The sequence below is a fragment of the Petromyzon marinus genome, chromosome 39 (genome assembly GCF_048934315.1).
Source record: "Petromyzon marinus isolate PM22_M1 ecotype Great Lakes invasive population chromosome 39, UKy_Petmar_22M1.pri1.0, whole genome shotgun sequence".
NCBI classification, from domain to species: Eukaryota; Metazoa; Chordata; class Hyperoartia; order Petromyzontiformes; family Petromyzontidae; genus Petromyzon; species Petromyzon marinus.
In genome coordinates this window covers 14,521,485-14,530,714 of record NC_133705.1, presented here as the reverse complement: position 1 = coordinate 14,530,714, position 9,230 = coordinate 14,521,485, and the positions used below count along the sequence as shown (strand labels likewise).

At 39.0% G+C, this 9,230-nt stretch overlaps 1 long non-coding RNA gene across 1 annotated transcript; it reads right to left on the bottom strand.

Moving 5' to 3' along the window:
- Positions 1–3,332: 3,332 nt before the first annotated feature.
- Positions 3,333–9,123, bottom strand: LOC142930496 (uncharacterized). Its single transcript, XR_012946426.1, has 2 exons — positions 6,798–9,123; positions 3,333–5,082 (listed from the first exon to the last, which is right to left on the bottom strand). It is a non-coding gene; the product is annotated as an uncharacterized LOC142930496 (long non-coding RNA).
- Between the last annotated feature and the right edge of the window lie 107 nt (positions 9,124–9,230).

Here is a 9,230-nt window from a genome sequence, read left to right as displayed (position 1 = left end):
TTGGCTATTTAAAAGCTACATTTAGTTATCATTCCAGCTGATAAGAAAATAACACAGTATCTTCGAGGACACATTGATTTGTTTTACTTTCATACTTTACTTGTTTCATAAGGGCACAGCACTGAGATATGGCATCTAGTTTTATAACGTGGTTCACTTGCAATTATCATTACAAAGCATTATAAAGGCATTTGCCATTTTGAATACAATATATTCACCACTATCACTTATCTCAGTAGTTTCAAACTTTCGGCTAAGTCTCGATTCCACATCTGCCAATCAACATAATGCATCTTGCAGAATTTACATATAAAGTGTAACCCGTTATGCTTATTATGGGTGAAAGATTGGTTATCGCGGAAACCAGGGGCACTTGTTTTGGAGAGATCCAACACGGAAAGTATCAAGGTAATAGTCTATGCAAACGGTTAACTTATGCCAAGGCCAATGCTACAGGGCTAAGGCTCTGAGACATCGTTCGACTCACTATATATTTTATAAGGTGACCGTGGATTCGGAGCTTCCACCTGTTTTGTAGTCTTAAGATCCATTTCCTTTGTTCCGTTTATAATTCCATTCTTATACAGATAAAGGTGGAGCCCATAAAGTGTTTGCTATCACCATTGTTGGCAGAAGGGCATCCATGAGGATGCGTTCTATTGAGACCCTCATGAGAAAATTTTCGCCCTATTTTTTGACACTGGCCAGATGTCTTAAAGGAGGTGGGAGTACCCGTGCTTTGCCACACAACACACGACTTTCTGATCAACCAACTGGTTTACCCATGACTACTGTTGGGTGAGGATAGAGGCGACAGGAGATAGAGCTAGCATCCTCAGGATTACAAATCCAGTATACTGACCGTTACTCCATGGCAGCTTCCAATATAGTTGTATCCCAATAACTTAGATGTGCAGTGGCCACAGACTTATATTTTGTGTAATATATACGTATCATTTCGTAATCATGAGTGGTTTTCACTCCGAATAAATATAAGCAATATCAGTGCTTGGCTACAATTGTAACATTTTCATCCTATGTTATTATCCATCGCCTTTGCATATGCATTTGTAATTCCGTGTCCAAAAAAAATAGTCGAAGCTATTTGGCTCCAGTTTGTGTAATCTGTTGCCTCGTCCTTTCTCGAAGAAATGCAACGGCACACCTGCACAGACTCCTGTGTGCATGCATCACAAATGTTGATGTATCTCAGTCGTGAAAGCTTAGCTCAACAAATTTCTTCGTTAGTTGATCTGCTCCTTCAAAATACCTACCTAAAATATGAATCAAATTTATGCCACCTTAAGTGATCCTTGTAGAATGTGTATAATTATTTTATTCAAGACTTTGAGATGTGTAATAAACTCAGTGCTAATGGGAAATCACATTGTATGGTGATGGATTTTAGAGTGAGCCACAAATCACAGGAGATTAAATAAAAACTGCATTGACCTTTAATATTGATTTACTAAAAATCAGTATGGAACACAGTGCTAACACAACTGATTAAATATCAAAGCTAAACTGCTTTGGTTGATGAACTTCATAACATACCATTTGGGTGTTTGAAATGAAACATCTCTCGGGTATAAAAGGTTCAGCCATGCAATTTCTTGCTCACACCACTGCAGGTGAAAGGGCCTCCTCAAGTCAACTCGAGAAAGCACCACGTGGAAGCACCCACACCTTACCCCACCACATGTAACCTGGCAATGGAACAAGACGGGGAGACCAAAACAGATGACCTATGGATGAACAAGTCCACCCAGCACACCATGGCAGTATCATGTAGGATATCATTGAGGGTATAACACTGTAGTTGTAAAATGTCCGGGTTTTCTGAGCTCCGCAGTGCAAATTGTTTCGCCCAACTCAAACTTCCTTTGCTCTGGAAATAGGCCATTGGATGAAACCTCAGACTACTTGATGTAAAGTTGTATGTAAATGAATTTCGCATACATCCTTGTCTGTTTACATATTAGTACACCAGTCAATAATATTTTTGTAACGTAATTATAATTGCACGATGATCGGACTAAAACTAATCTGTCCGTGCTGACGACTTGTGCTGCAAGAAATTCATTATTGAACAATGATTACCCGCTGCTAGCCTCCGTGCCCGATTGGCTCGCAAGTGACGACATCGCATTTATCTCCCGTCTATTTAAGAGCGAAACAGGAGGAGGATCACTCCACAACTTTGGTCGTCGCCTGGTGATGCCAGTTGTAATTACTGGCGAAACATCGTACTCGAATTTTAAATGTTGTGGGTGTACTCTCCAACAAGCCGGTGCGCTGCTCTAGAGTAACAAATTGCATGTTTTGTTTACGTGACACGCATTTGTGCAATATAACCCAAAAACCTATATTATGGAAAATATTGGTCACCAAAAAGCTACGTGTTAAACGAACAATGATTTAAATAAATTGAGAAGATTATCAATTTATCATGCCACAGTTGTTTTGGTATGATTTTTATATGTGTCAATTGCTATATATTATTTTCCTCGTTTTGCTTAATTTCATTTTGAGTAATCAGGTCACTCTTGCAAATGAGAATATCCCGGTCCCTTGCGGTTATGACCTGATCAAACAAATAAACGTGAATGTTAACCACTCATCTGGTGAGATTTTCTTGTCGAGTATTAATGTTTACGGTCAAGCAATTCGACGATGTAAGATTTGTTGGCAATAACTTTAATCAGAGAACATTAACTGTTACTGTGATGGTGAAATGTTTTAAAAATTAACATCGCATTGGATTATAATGTTGTAGCTTATATATCGCTTTAACAATTAATTATTCCCACCTGAATAGATACATAGGAAGAACAACATAAACACATGTTTTTGTATCTGGAGATATAAACTGTGATTTTAATAATTCACACGTACAAAATTTGCTCCTGGCTTTGGCAGATTTTAAGTTTTCTCAAGTCATTTTCATTTTTGTCTGTTAAATGTATTGGTATAGGCAGTTTGTTTTAAAGAGAACTCAAATTTGTCACATGGGAATGTCGTTTGTATGCTCACAGTTTAGATTGTCATTCATACTTTAAAGATGGGAGATCTGTCACAGCGGTGTTACAGTTAATAGCACTAGACTTGCAATCTAGAGGTCACAGGCTCAAGTCAATACCCCGGTGGTTGGAAGGGGCGAGTTTCTTATCAGAATATATATTTTTACTGGAGGAATCCGAGGATCTATAAAGCTCTTTCCCACAGATGTCCAGTAGGCACGGGTCAGAACGTCACAACAACAAACAGAACAAAAACACGATAGGAGTGCACAGTGTAGGGAAGGTAACAAGTCATTAAACAAAAAAAAAACATTAACAAAACTAAACTATGTTTTAATCCTACCAGGTAACCCTGCCTCAGCCAGCAGTATACATGGGCACAACCACCAGGCAAGTCGATTGGAGGTACTCCAAACTCGTTCAAGATATCTAGCCATCGAACGCTGCTCACAATTAATGCACAGCGTTATGGGATGCAATTAACACGAATGACACATCAAATTAAATTATCATCATCATGGAAGAGTAGACCAACAGGATGTGGCTCCCTAGAGCTCCCCCTCGTGTAGGACCTCTTTCCAGCAGTGGCGTGAGCAAGAAATTGCAGAGCTGCACCTTTTCCTTTCTTATATACTTTACTTGAAAAAGTGGAATTTAATAAACGGCTTATTTTAGATTTAGCCTCATGCAATGATGCATTCGGCTTGTTTTCTCATTTCGGACATACATTAATCATCATTAATATAGACCACACACAGGCTATTAGTTAATGGATGAGCTCAATAAATCATACATACACACACAACTTTAAACAAGCTTATAATTGATTAATTACCCATGTCATTACTTTAACTAATGTTAAATATATACCTAGATGAAGCAAAACACTTAATAAGCTGATAATTTTGATTTAAAGCTTTCGTGACTGCAGTGATTCATATTCTTGGTTCTTTCGGAAAAGTCACGTTGAAGGGAAACAATAAAATAATAAAAAATATATGTATAAAACAATAAAATTATCACGACGTTTCGACTGCATGATGATGACTGCTTGTGTTGCAAGCAGTCATCATCATGCAGTCGAAACGTCGTGAGAATTGTATTTTTTATGTATATTTAATTATTGTATTGTTTCCCTTCAACGTGACTTTATCGAAAGAACCAAGAATATAAGCTGATAATTATTTTATGTATATCTGTGCATTGTAACAATGTACTTACACTTAATTTTTAATGGGACAAAGTTCCACTTATTAGGTTGCATACAGTCTCACATAAGCTTGATATCATAACTTGAATCCGAAGTTAATCTTATAATCACGTGATATTTTTAGGATACAATTTTGTTCATTTTTGGAGAAGCTAACAAGACGAAGCGGGATGTACAGATAAAGAACCAATTGCATCATCCACCAGGGAGGAACTTGATATATTTCCGCATCATGTGATCGTGATAGTTGGCAGCGGCTTGCGGAGGCATTCATCCAGCAGTGGATTGACCATCCATAATGCAGCTATTTTTGGGGGTTAGATTTCGTAAATGTATAAATGTGCCGTTAAATCCGCCACCACCCGACACAGCCAATTAGTACGATTTGTCAAGTAAACAGAACACGTAAACATGGATTGACCATGTCTGATGATGGCAAATTCTATTGCCGCAGATCACTTATTTTACAAATTACTTTCCCAAGGAATCCCAATGACAGGGCCCTCCTTATGAAGGCGCCTCAAGACGATTGTTGCACTTATCCCAGAATGCCTCAGCGAGTCTTCAGGCCCTTTATCAGGAGGGGGGGACTGCATTGGGCTGTTTGAGGAAATCCAATTTTTATAACAGGGGCGAACTCCAGAAATTTGCATTTATCATCATCAACCATGCTCAATCCACCGCTGGACGGAGGCCTCCACAAGCCACCAACAACCCAGCACAGTCCTTGCGATGTAATAATCCATCGAGCACCAGCACACAAGAGGTGATTTCATCGCTCCATCTCCTCACTCCATCTTCACGCTCCATCTCCTCCGCAGGAGTCCTCTCCAATGTGTTACATTCCTGTCGCTGTGTAAAAAACACGTCACGTTGTCTGAATTATCTTCCAGTTTGTGTTGTTACCTTCTTCATGCGATGCCCGTGTAGATGCTCTATTGTTAAACAGTTTTATACTCATAATACTTGCATAAAATATATACTTGTTACTTTTTTATGTAGCGTGAGAACCACTTTGTGTAAATATCAACCAATGCTAATACCTCTGTAACTGGAGAAGCATCGACTAATAGTATCCATATTATGGTCGCAAGCTCTGTTCATGCAAGGCTCTAAGCGCCATTACTAAAACTAAGCATCAATTATTTCAATAGGGCACAATTGAACACAGAAATAATGCGATAACAAATACATGGAAATAGTGCAGCATGATTTTAATGAATATCTGAATAATACGTTGTGGTGGTTTTATTTTGATATTTTGCAATCGCAGGCAATATAATTTGCAGTTATTATTTTGCATGTTTAAGAGCAGAGTGTGCATTTTAACAAAATATATTTGAGTCAGCCCCACACTATCTCCAAGAACATGCTTTCAGTCCATCATTGGGATTCTGCTGCAGACATGAGGATCACGTTTATCTACCTTATTCAGGCATTCCCCATGAGCAACGTTGTAAAATTGCCCTGGCTATGGTAACATAATTACATATATCTTTCTACTCATGTAATACAACTCTCACAATTAAAATCAGAAATAATTTGAGAATCAGGCTGTTTGGTCAAAGATGCATTTTTTAAAAAAAATTGCTAACCAACACAACAAACATTAATTACTTAAATGTGACAAATAATATGCAACTTACGATGCTCATTTATTGAGCAAAGTTTTATCTCCCTCCAGCATAGATTTGCAGAGTGAGAGGCATGAATTAACATACATAATAAATTACGTTGTCTGATCCATATGTCACAGCTGGTAGTACGCCCTGATTACAAATCGTCTCCTTCAGGCAGATTGAGATTTTGCATTTCGTTATTCATTTTTTTGTTGCAAAAGCAATCAAACGTGTTCTCATACAGTACACTTATTCATTTCAGAATGTTGGTCCTTGCCACCTACTGAATATAAGGTGAAAAGGGCTTCATAGCTCATCGCTTTCCTCCAATATAATTACTTATTCTGATTCTGTTTCAATATCTGCCCCAGGAATAGGGCAGCAATTCCCAGTTGCGTCCCTCCAACAAATACTTTCAGGTGAACTTGGTTGTCTATGGCATATGTATTGCTCATGCTAATCTTGAGCTCCACTTTGCAGTCTCATTTGAGGCACTTTCTTGAAACGTGTTGAAACATGGCAATGATGAAACAATAAACAATTAGTTTTACTTTGCCAAACTTCTAATTTTTGCACGTGCAAATACATCCTGAATGCTGGCCACATAGACGTATATTTTCGATGTATTTTATCTCCATTTGGCAAATATTTTCGAGTAGAATGACAAAACAAAGTAAAGTAAATTAAGAGCATAATTTAAATGTATATTTTATTTACGTGTGGAAGCACATATCACCAACAGCAGATTTATCAAGGTGTATTTATTGTGTTGATGTGTGAGAACTAATGCGTTAATTGCCATCGTCAATCAAACCGAATGGCTCGGGTTTTTTTTATTTTTTTACAGCTGTGGATGGAAAATGGCTACATCTGGCAGAGTACTTTGCGTGCTGGGATTGGTGACTCGTGCAGAGATCGTCCCGGTCACGTGCGTGTGGTGGCGCACACCTGTACTCCAGCGCCGCGCAGGCGAGGGTTGACGGATCACACGCACGTCGTGGAACTCCGCCTTCACATGGGTGGCGAGGTGCCATGCACTGGCAAATTTGGACTCTTGTCTGTTCCATCAGCTTGGGATAGAGTGCTGCCCCCCCCTCCCCCTCCCCACCCTGCAGTGCTCATGTTGTCACGTGATATCAGGTACTTATTTAAGGCTGAGCCGACCTAGAAGGGAGGCAAAGACAGGTTCAGATATTCACTTATGATGTGTTAGCCATGAGCGGGAATATAACTCAGGTCTTCATAGCAGAGTGCACTAACCACGGAACTACCACCGTGTGTGAGACAAACACAAACAAAAAAGTCAACACTAGAAAAAAGAAATGCCTGTCTTCAACACATACCATGGGTTGACCCCTCTAATTAAATGTTATTCACGTATTCAGATGGGTGACTAATGAAAGTAGTTAATGATAGGCTTTTGCTTTTATTCGTATTTTATAAGGGTCCTCTACTCCACTTCTTACAGGTAATGAGATTTCTAAGAAAGTGTTGGTGAACTAATTAAATCTCAATCACCAGAATACCCGCAATTAGAAAATAATGTTAACATGGAACTTAATAAAAAGATTATCAATACATCAATCTCTCACTCAATCATATGCATGCGGTCTGCAGTTATTTCCCTTTGACAGCACAACTGAAATACTGTGAATAATGCATAGAACCTACCAGGTAAACTTTACGAAAACAATCAGAAGATTAGGCTTTTTTAAGGGATAGTAAAGGTCACGATTTCACATTAACAGACAGCTTGGAAATATCAAGCCTTGCTTCTGAAGACCGATCCCAGATTCAAATTTCAAAACCTTAGAGGACCAAATCACTACCTTACAGAAAGGCGAGGCTCATGTCCAAACGAAGGTTCATATCTAAGAAAGACCACTGCAGAGGTAATCTGCTCTTTTCATCATCATTACCCATGATCAATCCACTGCTAGATGAAGGCCTCCCCAAAGCATTACCAACGGTGCCGTGGTGGTGAGATGTTAACTACCTCGCCTGGTATACAGGAGGTCGTGGGTTCGATCCCAACCCTGACCCCTGTATATTTGAAGTTTTCATGATTCCCCCGTGGTCGTGTGTATTTTTCTCCAGGTCCTCTGGCTTTTCCCTCCACATTTACAATCAACATGCGTTTTGAGTATTTGGCTGCTGTACATTTCCACGTAATTAACCACTCCATTGAGCTATCATTTGTGGCCAGGTCGCTTTTGAAAAATAGCAATATAGCTCAGTGGGCCTTACCTGGTAAACTTACAAAAGGTCGTGGGTATCTCTGATGGTTACACAAAGAGCGTTATCTTAATGATTCAACACTCTCCACCACATGGTACTAATGTTTAGCAATCTTGCTTGCTCATGAGGAAGAAAATGCAAGACTGCATCCTCACCTTTTACCTATACAGCACAGTGGTATAATTGCTTTAGACTTCCTCCAAATAAATATATAAACTTCAAACGATGAAACAATATCGGTCTTCATATACACCTACAAGTAGACATGCAGAGGGCAGGGTATAGGGTGAGTTTAACGGAAACATTTTCAGTGTATACATCGCTTAAAGAAAACACACACATGGGATCAATAGTCATGGGGGGAAAAAAAACCCGAGGAAAGTAATCCTATTACGTCCTTTGAAGTTTAAAATCCTCGTTATGTCCTATTGGACATTTGCACATTCCTATGGGACTCTGTTTTGTAAATGCTATCGATACATCCTGAAAATAAAACACTATCAAGAAGCCCTTTCTGTGTTTGCCTCACGGCTGACGCAGCTCTGTGTCCAGAGGAGGGCTTCTATCGATTTGTGCGCATATTGCTGGCGCGTGTTGCTGAACATGGGCTGAAATATTTTCAACCCGCAAACGCCCTTTTCAGCATGATATGAATAAGCGCATCGCTTAATAACATTCAGGTACTTGATATATAATTAGATGTTAGCTGCTAAATTTTTTTCCACATAATGAGCCACTTCGTTGAGCTGTGAGTTGTGGCCAGGAAAAAATAAATATACAGTATAGCTCAGTGGGCCTTACATGGTAAAATAAATAGTTTAATTTAGTTTACGTGAAAATATGTTCAAATATTATCTTAATTTCATTTAATTAACATATAGATGTGGGAAAAAAAGTGTATTCTGAGATGGATATGGGATTAAACTAATTCAGGAAGGATATCTTATATATAAAAGTCTCAGCGCGCGCTCTTGCGAGGGATTGGCTCTCGGACGGTGGGCTTGACGTCCAAGAAAATTTGCCAGGCAGCACGCCCTAAGTCCCGGGGTGAGAATAGGCCATTCCGTTTTCTCATCCCTAAACTTTCAAGTAGTTTAATTAGCAAATTTGTGACATTTTTATTTTAATTATTTACTTATTGCG